Here is an 11160-nt window from a genome sequence, read left to right as displayed (position 1 = left end):
GTATCATTGCATCATTTTTTATGCACATGCTTGCATTATCATATTTCTGTGCGCATGTGCCATGGTGCATGTGAGCGCCTAAGGAATCTAAGATGGTGGACGCCTCTAGATAGGTGACTAAAAAAAAAAATTTTTATGCACAAAAAAGCGGTTTTAGGTTAGCTGACACCTGAGAGATGATGCTAGCTGCCAGGACATCCCAAAAAAATAAAGTAAAAAATATATAAGTCTTAATGGGGTTGGCAGAGCAGTGAAGGATTGGTTTGGGAGTGGGTGGGAAGAGGGTAGAAGAAGGATGGGAGTAATAGAGACATGCAGAAGTGGTTGTTAGCAATTAACAGGTTACGGACCCTTGGACAAAAAAGTTACAATAAATCAATGTCAAGGAGCATGAGGGATAGGGGAGGTTTAGAGGAGCTAGTGAGGTACTGGTGTAGAGGAAGCAATGGAGGAGATGGGTATTTAAGGGTAGTAAGCTGTAAATGAAAGAAAGTGAAAAAACACACATGCACACTCATGGAGGGCTTACCAAAAAAGTAGATCCCTAAATATGAGCAATGGAAGGAAACACATCAGCCAATCAAAAGGATAGCAAAAAAAGTATGTGTTCCAAGGGAGGGACAAGTAGACGAAGAGAAAGGCAAGTCAGAGAATAAGCAGCAAGCAACTTAGAGTGAGTAAAAATGGGATTTCGATGCCGGATGAACTGTGTCAGTGCATTGTAAACTTTGTGAACAGTGTCTAAGATTTTTTAAAACCACTAAGTATTTTTATGTCATGTGCCAGACAAGAAGCATATAAAGGAGAAATAAAGTATTAACTACAGTGGGATTTGTGTCTTTGCAATGTGCTAGTATTTTACAACTAAACCTCTGGCGTCAATAGCATCTATTTAGTAACACACAGCACGTTCGCAGTCTCATTACACAGAAGCAGAATTAAGTGGACTACTCTGTACAGAAAGTATGATCTTGAGTCGTCAACAACCAACAAGGATGTGCCATTATTAAATCCAGCCACAGTGGATACTCTGCAGGAATTACTGGCAATGGCATTATAAAACCATGCAGAGTATATTATGAGATGAGAGTAATATGGCGTGATAGAAGGCCTACTCAAAGGAATAGGTGAGTATGCAAGAGGTCATTGTAGATGCACGAGGACGTAAAGCATAGTACGGGCATTATACCACCAGTCATGGGACTTACTCGGAGAACTCCACAAAGGAGTATAGATGAGTAACACATAGAAAGGTATACAAACAGCCACTGTGTACACTCTGAGGAGTCCACCAAACACCGGCAGGTAGCAACAAATAGGAATGGGTAATTGTACAGACAGCCAAGGTTTTGTGCTCCGGGTAATCCACTTTGGAGCAGCAACCCAAATGAATGAGCATTACACATCTACGGGGCATATTTAACAAAGTTTTGCGTCACCCTGCACCGTGCATGCAAGGTAGCGCAAGGGCGGTGCAAAACACAGAATTATATTTACCAAGCCATGCAAGGCCACCTTGCGTGGACCTGTGTGGCTTGTAAATTTGTGGTAACACAAGCCAGTGCACGTCGCTGCCTTGCATTACTCTACTCCAGGAAGGTGTTCTATGGGTGGAGTGTGGGTGTTCCCACGCATCCACCCATGGCTTTTGGTGCATTCACAGATTTACCATGACTGGTAAACATGTGAATGTGCCAAACTGCTACAACTTCCCCGGGAAATTGTAACGAGGAAAAATATCTTTATTTCTCCTCCTTTTTATGTCTGTCTCCATGTACTGCATTCTGCAGCACACATAGGAAGATGAAAACGCCTCAGAGGATTGTTTTGTGCAGAAAGGTGTGCCTTCCTGCACAAAGAAAATCCTGTCTGCAATGCAGGCACCCTTGCACAATTGTGCAAGAGTGCCTATGTTGGCACTAGGCAGCAGTTTCTGCACCGGCAGAGAGTAGGAGTGTCTAAGAACAGGAGCAAGTTGTCTTACTGTTTTATATTGCATGAAATAATGATAACTATGGTCCTTGAATATAGGGATGGCCATTACCCAACTAGCCATGGTACATGCATTGAGAAGTCACCAGTACAGCTTAAAACACCCGGAGGAGTGGCTGCTGCAAAACCAGCCATGATATATTCTTTGAAGAGTACACCTGGGGATGGCATGGAGCAACTCATAATGAATGGACATTATTTGACCAGAGATGTTATAGTTTCTGAGGAGTCCACCCAGCAGCAACGAATGGCAATGGGCATTTATCAACTACCTCTTGTTTAATTTTTTAGAAGTCCAACTACATGCTGCAGGGGCAATATAAAACCGGCCATGTTCTTGCTCTGAGCCCAGCTAGTAGTGGAAGGGAGCAATCCATAGAAATAGATAGTTATGCAACCTGTCAGGGTTAGGGATGCTACATGTCTAAGAAAGAAATGCTAGTCGCTAGCTTATGTTTTGCTGTTTTGGAATAGCCAACAGCTTTTAGGTGAAAAATAATTTATAAATAGGATTATTTTGAAACATGCCAATTATCCCTCTGTTTGTTCTCTGAATCATTCCAAAACGATTTAGACAACCCTCAAATGCCCTTGAACTAATTTCTTTATGTCTTGTTGTTTTAGGTTTAAGTTTCAGAAGGGCAAAAATACCAGAGTTCATTACTTTTTCCAATTGGTTTACTGATGTGGACTTAAAAATACAAGTGAGGCCAATGCTAAATTATCAGGTGGCAATCCTAGTCATGGTACATGTTAGATATAGGATCTTTGGTTGGCAGTCAGGTTACCCCCTGTTCCAGCAAGGACCCTCACTCTAGTCAGGGTAAAAGAGAATCACCATCAGCTAACTCCTGCTTACCCCTTGGTAGCTTGGCACAAGCAGTAGGCTTAACTTCAGAGTGCTAGATGTAAAGTATTTGTACCAACACACACAGTAACTTAATAAAAACACTACAAAATGACACAACACAAGTTTAGAAAAATAGAAAATATTTATCTAAACACAACAAGAGCAAAATGACAAAAATCCACAAAACACAAGTCAAGTTATTACTAAAAATGCAAAAAGAGTCGTCATGTAATTTTAAACAAAACGCTGACGCTGTTAGCGTGAAAATGTGCCTTGGGTGTGTCAAAAATAACCCAGCATGGGCGAGTGTGCGTCATAAAGGGCTTGTGATGCATCGATTCCACTCATGAGCTAGACCTTGCGTCATTTCTCCTTTAGTCGGGTCAGCGTGTGTTGTTTCTTCTCTCTGCAGGAGAGCGATATGTCGATCCGGTCAGCACTCTCGTGTCTGGGCAGGCCTTTGAGTTGTTTTTACACGCCCAACAGTGTTTACATCAGAAATCCACCTTCACGATGATCCGAAAACCACGCAGCATGGGTTGTGATCTCACCAGCCTCCGTCAGCGATGCTGTGCATCGTTTCTCCAGCCCCGGGCATCGACCTTTTGGGTCGCGTTGCAGACGAGCGTCGATTTTCAGCCGCAAAGCCGGCGGCACGCCGATTTTTCAGCCGCAGATCGGAGTCGCGTCAATCTTTTTCACGCACGGCGGTCAGTGCATGGATTTCTTCCTCTTAGGCTGCCAGCTTCTCCTTTCAGGGTCCCAGGAATTGGACGGGCACCACTTGGCAGAGTAGGAGTCTCTCCAGAGACTCCAGGTGCTGGCAGAGAGAAGTCTTTGCTGTCCCTGAGACTTCAAACAACAGGAAGCAAGCTCTAAATCAAGCCCTTGAAGATCTTCACAAGATGGAAGGCACACAAAGTCCAGTCTTTGCCCTCTTACTCTGGCAGAAGCAGCAACTGCAGGATAGCTCCACAAAGCACAGTCGCAGGCAGAACAGCTCTTCTTCCTCAGCTCTTCAGCTCTTCTCCAGGCAGAGGTTCCTCTTGATTTCCAGAAGTGTTCTAAAGTCTGTGGTTTTGGGTGCCCTTCTTATACCCATTTTCTACTTCGAAGTAGCCCTACTTCAAAGCAAAGTCTCTCTAGATTGTGAAATCCTGCGATGCCCAGGCCAGGCCCCTCACCAGGGGGTTGGAGACTGTATTGTGTGAGGGCAGGCTCAGACCTTTCAGGTGTGAGTGACCACTCCTCCCCTCCGTCCTAGCACAGATGGTTCATCAGGTAATGCAGAATACACCCTAGCTTCCTTTGTGTCACTGTCTAGTGTGAGGTGCAACCAGCCCAACTGTCAAACTGACCCAGACAGGGAATCCACAAACAGGCATAGTCACAGAAATGTTATAAGCAAGAAAATACTCACTTTCTAAAAGTGGCATTTTCAAACACACAATCTTAAAATCAACTTTACTAAAAGATGTATTTTTAAATTGTGAGCCCAGGACCCCAAACTTCACATGTCCATCCGCCCCCAAAGGGAATCTACACTTTAATCATATTTAAAGGTAGCCCCCATGTTAACCTATGAGAGGGACAGGCCTTGCAAGAGTGAAAAACAAATTTGCAGTATTTCACTGTCAGGACATATAAAACACATTACTATGGCCCTCATCACAACCCTGGCGGTCGGTGTTAAAGCGGCGGTAACACTGGCAACAGGCCGGCGGTAAAGAAAATGTGATTACCACCACGGCAGAAACCGGCAACAAATACAGCCACTTTAACACTTCGACCCCCCAGCGGTAGCAACAAACACCACGGCGGTATCCGCCAACAAACAGGCGGAAGACAATGTACCGCCCACCACATCACAACCCGCCTATCTGCAAGCTTTTCCGGGGCGGTCCCAACACCATCAAAAGCATGGCAGAAACAGTCTTTGGAAGGGAAACCACTCACCTCTCGACACTTAACGAAGAACCAGGACGCCATGGAGCCCGAACCACAGGCCCTGCCGATGCTGGTCTACCTCCTCATCTACCAGGAACATCAAAGACAGCGGCGACGATGACGGTGAGTACAGCACCTCGTACACAGGGGAGGTGGGAGGAAAAAGAAAGTGACACACACATGCAACACACAACACCCCCACCCTCACCCACAAAACCATACAAACAAACAGATCCAACTACATTACAGATACACCCCGTCACCCCCTGGAAGAATGCAAAGACAAAAGGAATTGAGTTGAATTAGTGATATTTTAGAAATAGGCAGATATACTATAGATTTTGAAAAACAGTATTTACACTAATATATAATATGTACAGAAGTTCGTACATTGTCCTTTCACAAATGTCCGTGGGCCACTGGGCCAATATTCTTGGGCCAACCCACACTTGACTCCTGCCTCAATGAGAGAACACTGCAGGGGCATCAGGTCGTAAACACACAGGCACCTCAGGGGGATGGGGAAGGGGGGTAGTTCGGCTGGAAGATGGGACAACGCCACTGCTCCTCGTGGGGGCTCCATGCCCACAGCAATGTCCTGGGGAGTGCAAGGCCACAGGCTCACAAGTCTCTGAAGTCAGTGGTTTGCCCACTACTTGCTCCTGGGGAGTGCAAAGCCACAGTCTCACAAGTCTCTCAAGTGGGTGGTTTACCCACTGCCTGGTCCTGGGGAGTGCGAAGCCACAGTCTCACAAGTCACTCAAGTGGGTGGTTTACCCACTGCCTGGTCCTGGGGAGTGCAAAGCCACAGTCTCTATAGTGAATGCCTTTCTCCACTGGTTCTGGAGGGGGCTTTGTGCCCAGAGTGCTTCATCCTACCAAGGATAGAGTGAGTGGATGCCTTTCTCCACTGGTTCTGGAGGGGACTTTGTGCCCAGAGTGCTTCATCCTGCCAAGGGTAGAGTGAGTGGATGCCTTTCTCCACTGGTTCTAGAGGGGGCTTTGTGCCCAGAGTGCTTCATCCTGGGAAGGATAGAGTGAGTGGATGCATCTCTCCACTGGTTCTGGAGGGGGCTTTGTGCCCAGCGTGCTTCATCCTGCCAAGGATAGAGTGAGTGGATGCCTTTCTCCACTGGTGCTGGAGGGGGCTTTGTGCTCAGAGTGCTTCATCCTGCCAAGAATAGAGTGAGTGGATGCCTTTCTCCACTGGTTCTGGAGGGGGCCTTGTGCACAGAGTGCTTCATCCTGCCGAGGATAGAGTGAGTGGATGCATCTCTCCACTGGTTCTGGAGGGGGCATGGTGCTCAGTGATGCAGTACTTGGGGTGTGCCAGTACACATCCGCCCACCTGGGTGTCTAAAGCACGAGATTTGCTGGGAACAGGTAGCATGATAGCTCATGGAGGCAGGGCTAGACTCCATCCTGCGGCTGATAAGGCTGCTAAGTGGTGGTAGTGCCGGGGCAGGTGGGGCTGCTGCCAGTGCTGGTGGGGGGCTCCAGCCCATCTCCTGCAGCCTCGGACGGTCGCCCACTGGGGCTTCTGGTGCTGGTAGTGGTGCTACTGTCAGTGGTGCAGGTGGCGGTGCTTGCAGTGGGGCTGCTGGCGGTGCTGGCCATGGTGCAGGTGCCGGTGCTGCTAGTGGTGGAGGGAGGCTCAAGCCCTTCTCCTTCAGCCTCGGACGGCTGGCCACTGGGGATGCTGCTGCTGACAGTAGGGGTGGCACCGGCGGTGCAGGTGGTGGTGCAGATGGCGGTGCTTGCGGTGGGGCTGCTGGCATGATGCATGTGGTGTAGGTGGTAGGCTGGGGGTTGTGCTGGTGGGCACCAGGACTTCACTTGCATCCTCCATCGGCTGAAGTGTCTTGCCTTTGGTTATCTGCCCCTTCCTCACCTTGGCTGATGCTGTTTTGCCCTTGGCTCTGTCAGCTGGAGGTTTGGAGGAGGCCTTGCTGGGTGGGTTGTGATCCTTGTCCCTGGTGCATGCTGGCCCCTTCTTCACCTTGGGAGGTGGCGCTATGGTTTGGTCCTTCGCAACGGTTGGTGGTACACTGGCTTTCCTGACAGGTGCCCCCTATGAGCCTCTGGGAGCTGCAGGTTCCACATTGGATGGCAACTTGGTGGCTGACAACACCCTGGCCTGAGGGGAATGATGAGGGAGCAGGAGGGAACAGGTCAATGTTAGCTAGGAAAAGTTTTTTAAACACACTGGTGCGAGAAGAGGGAGAGGGTTTGGGAGTGGTTGTAGGAGGTGTCTGTCTGCTGAGTTTGGGTGAAGGTGCATGTGCTGGATGCTGTTGTGAGGTGGATGGCTGTTGGATGGGTGGGTACTTGCGTTTGTGTACTTTGGGAGGAGGGGTCAAAGACACACTGGGAGAGGACATAGGGGACGTGTGTATAGTTGTGAGGGTAGTGACTGCTCATGAGGGGTGTGTTGTGATGGGCGAGCTGGTGATGGAGGTAGTGGATGAGGATGTAGTGCATGCAGGTGTGAGTGGAGACGATACTGGGAGGGAGGTGGACGAGGAGGAGGAGGGGGACACAGTGCAGGCAGTGGATGTTGGTGTGCCTGCATGGAGATGGTGCTTGTGTGAGTGACTGTGTGATGATGTGTGGTGCTTGTGTTTGCCTGAATCACTCCTGTGTGTTGTCTTGTGTGCATGCTGGTCTGTGTGCTTGGGAGAGGCTGGGGTTGAGGGGATTGGGACTGGGTAGAGGAAGTTGGAGGGGGTAGGCTAGACACAGGGACAATGGCTGACATCAGTGCTGAGGCCAGAGCCTGAAATGCTCTCTGTTGGGCTGCCACGCCAGAGTGAATGCCCTCCAGGAATGCATTTGTATGTTGCAAATGCCTCTTGACACCCTGGATGGCATTCAGAATGGTTGACTGCCCAACAGTGCGGGATCTCAAGAAGTCAATAGCCTCCTCACTGAGGGCAGCAGGGCTGACTCGGGCAGGGTCTGAGGTGCCTAGGGCGAAGGAGATGCCCACCCTCCAGGTTGAGCAGGCATGGGAAACATGCTGAGTGGCTACTGGGAGGGCGGTGCTGGTAGTGGGGGTGGCGGCTGCACCTGTTGTTGGGGTGGGCACAGAGGTTTCCGCCACCGCCAGGGAGCTTCCATCGGAGGAGGAGTCGCTGTCTGTGGTCTCCCTTACTGTTCCCGTCGTGGTGCTCCCCTTGCCCTCTGTCTCATTGGTGCCCTCACCCTTGGTGGATTCGGCCTCTAGGCCCATGTGGGATGCAGCTCCCTCCGATGCTGGTGCCTCTGCTCCTGCTCCAGAAGATGCCAATGCACATAAGGACAGGGTGACAAAACAGAAAGGGTGGGGAAGAGACAGAGGATACACTTGGTCAATGCCAGCAACACCACTACCGTTGGCGTACACAGCACACAGGGAGCAGCCCTATGCACTAGGCCATGCCCAACCAGTTACTAAGATAGTCACCAGCCCATGGGGTACAATGCCTAACGCCATCAGCTGTACCCCAGAAACCCAAAGGACCCTGCATAGTAATAGATGCCCATTGACACTATTTGTGTAGGTGTGCCTCAGAGCCTGCCCAACAAGGGACGGACCTACCCTGCCATCTTCGCCCTGGCCTAGAGGCACCCATAGCCCCCGCCCCACACCCCCACCCAGGTAACTCTTAACGCCCGCACAGCAGGAGTCAGATTTAGTACTCACCACCTTGTGGCTGCTGTGATGCCCTCAAGCGCCCATTCACCTTCGGATAGGCCACTGCCAGGATGCGGAACATCAAGGGGGTCATGGTGCGACGGGCACCACTTCCTCGTTGGGAGGCCAGCCCCCGCTGGGCCTCCAATGTCAATGACGGCATACATCACCATTGGCTCCTGGAACCCATAGGGCCCAATGATATCCAAGGCGAAGTTGCTTGGCGGTCAGCAACCGCCTACTGCGACAGCACACAACCCCAGCGCAATTACCTCATTTCCACTTGTCACTCCTCACAGGTCAGGCATCCGCCATTTCAGGGCGCCACAGGACATGGCACCTAACTGTGTCACAGCAAACATTGGCATGGCAACTGATTCACATTTTGTTTCTGTAGAGTAAAAGAAAATCAGCATTAGTGCAATAGATGTGGAAATGTGACCCTCTGCTCACCATTCTCTTCCATAGGCTCCAACCGATGAGGATCAATATGAGATGGCGGCATCCTCTGTGCAGAGACCCCTGGTGGACCTTGTAACAATGGAGGACAGACACATTATTGTTACCTACAGACGCGATCATTCCACAATCCAGGAACTGTGTACCCTATTGGAGCCCAGACCTGATCTCAGCTATCCGGCAGCCCACTGGTATCCCCCCTCTAGTGCAAGTCCAATCAGTGCTCCATTTCCTGGCAAGTGGTTCCTTCCAAACAACAGTGGCCATGGCATCCGGGATGTCTCAGCCAATGTTCTCTAACGTGTTGACCCGAGTGTTGTCTGCACTGCTGAAACACATGTGCGGCTACATCGTGTTCCCCAGGTGGAGGATTTGGCCACAGCGAAAGCTGACTTTTATGCCCCGGGACATATCCCCAACATCATTGGTGCCATTGATGGTACACATGTGGCATTTGTGCCCCCCCCGAAAAAATGAGCAAGTTTTCAGAAATCGAAAAAGCTGTCACTCTATGAATGTGCAGATGGTGTGTTTGGCGGACCAGTACATCTTCCATGTGAATGCCAAATACCCTGGCTCTATGCATGACACCTTTATCTTGAGGAGTAGCAGCATCCCATATGTGATGGCCCAACTCCAGAGGCACCGGGTGTGGCTAATAGGTGAGTCCAAGGTCCACAACCAGTATATATTGGTGTATGGGTATGGGGTTTTCCCTAAGGGTGAGTGTGTGTCTAACAGGTATCCCTCGATATTTACAGGTGACTCTGATTACCCCAACCTCTCATGGCTACTGATCCCAGTGAGGAATGCCAGGAAAATGGCATAGGAACGTTACAATGAGGCACATGGGCGTGCAAGGAGGATTATAGAAAGGCCCTTCGGCCTCCTGAAGGCCAGATTCCGGTGCCTCCATCTGACAGGTGGATCCCTGTACTACTCACCCAAGAAGGTGTGCCAGATCATCGTTGCATGTTGCACAACCTGGCATTGATACGCCAGGTGCCTTTGCTCCAGGAGGATATGCCTGGAGATGGTCTTGTGGCAGCGGTGACACCTGTGGACAGTGAGAAAGAGGAGGAAGAGGAAGAAGATGTTGACAACTGGAGCAACATTATTCAGCCATACTTCCAGTGACACACAGGTAAGACATCGTACGTTCAATTTACATTTCAGTTAACTGTTGGACATTGTATATGACAGCCTCTTACCCTATGTCTCTGGCTACTGACTTTACCCTTTGCCATCTCTATTTTCAGATCCCTGTGCCCCACTCTGGCTCCTGCTATGTGTACTGCTGCCCACTACAGGTCATACCAATGTATATATAACTGGACATATGGATTGAAAACTTTACAGCGTGTTAACCTAATACATATTGAAATCCAAGGGTGTTTATTTCAGTGCTCAGAAGTAGAGGGGGATGTGCAATGGGCAGGGGTGATAGTGGAGGAAGGCCCAGTTTGAGTCCAGTCTCTTGGTATCACAGGTGCATTGTCCAAGGGGTCATAGGAAGGGGAGTAATTGCATTTCAAAGTGGACAGGGTGAAATAGTGGGACAGAAGGGTGACATAAAGGAGAGTCTTATTTCCTGGTGGGGGTCTTGGCAATGTTCTCTGTCTTCTGCCTGGATCGCAGGGACGGTTTGTGGGGTGCTTCTCCTTCTGCAGGGGGTGGGGTGCTGGTGGCCTGTTGGTCCTGTTGCAGGGCCTCCTGTCCACTAGCACCGGCGGAGGTGCAAGGCTGTTCATCTGTGTGGCTAGTGTCAGGGGCCCGTTGTTATACCACTGCCTCCTCATTGGTCTTGCCCATGTCTGCCAGCACCCCTGCAATGGTGACCAGGATGGTGTATATTTTTGTTAGGTCCTCCCTGATCCCCAGGTACTGTCCCTCCTGCAGCAGCTGGGTGTCCTGCAGCTTAGCCAGTATCTGGCCCATGGTCTCCTGGGAATGATGGTATGCTCCCAGGATGCTGGAGAGTGCCTCGTGGAGAGTGGGTTCCCTGGGCCTGTCCTCCCCCTGTTGCACAGCAGTCCTCCCAGCTTCCCTGTTGTCCTGTGCCTCTGTCCCCTGAACCGTGTGCCCACTGCCACTGATCCCAGGTCCCTGATCGTCCTGTGTTTGTGGGGTTGCCTGGGGTCCCTGTAGTGTTGGACACACTGCTGATTGACGTGTCCTGGGGACAGTGGCATGGGCCCGCTCAGTGGGTGCTGTGCTGGTGTTTCCTGAGGGGGGA

Source organism: Pleurodeles waltl, chromosome 6, assembly GCF_031143425.1.
Source record: "Pleurodeles waltl isolate 20211129_DDA chromosome 6, aPleWal1.hap1.20221129, whole genome shotgun sequence".
Classification (NCBI taxonomy): Eukaryota; Metazoa; Chordata; class Amphibia; order Caudata; family Salamandridae; genus Pleurodeles; species Pleurodeles waltl.
This window is presented reverse-complemented; position numbering follows the sequence as displayed.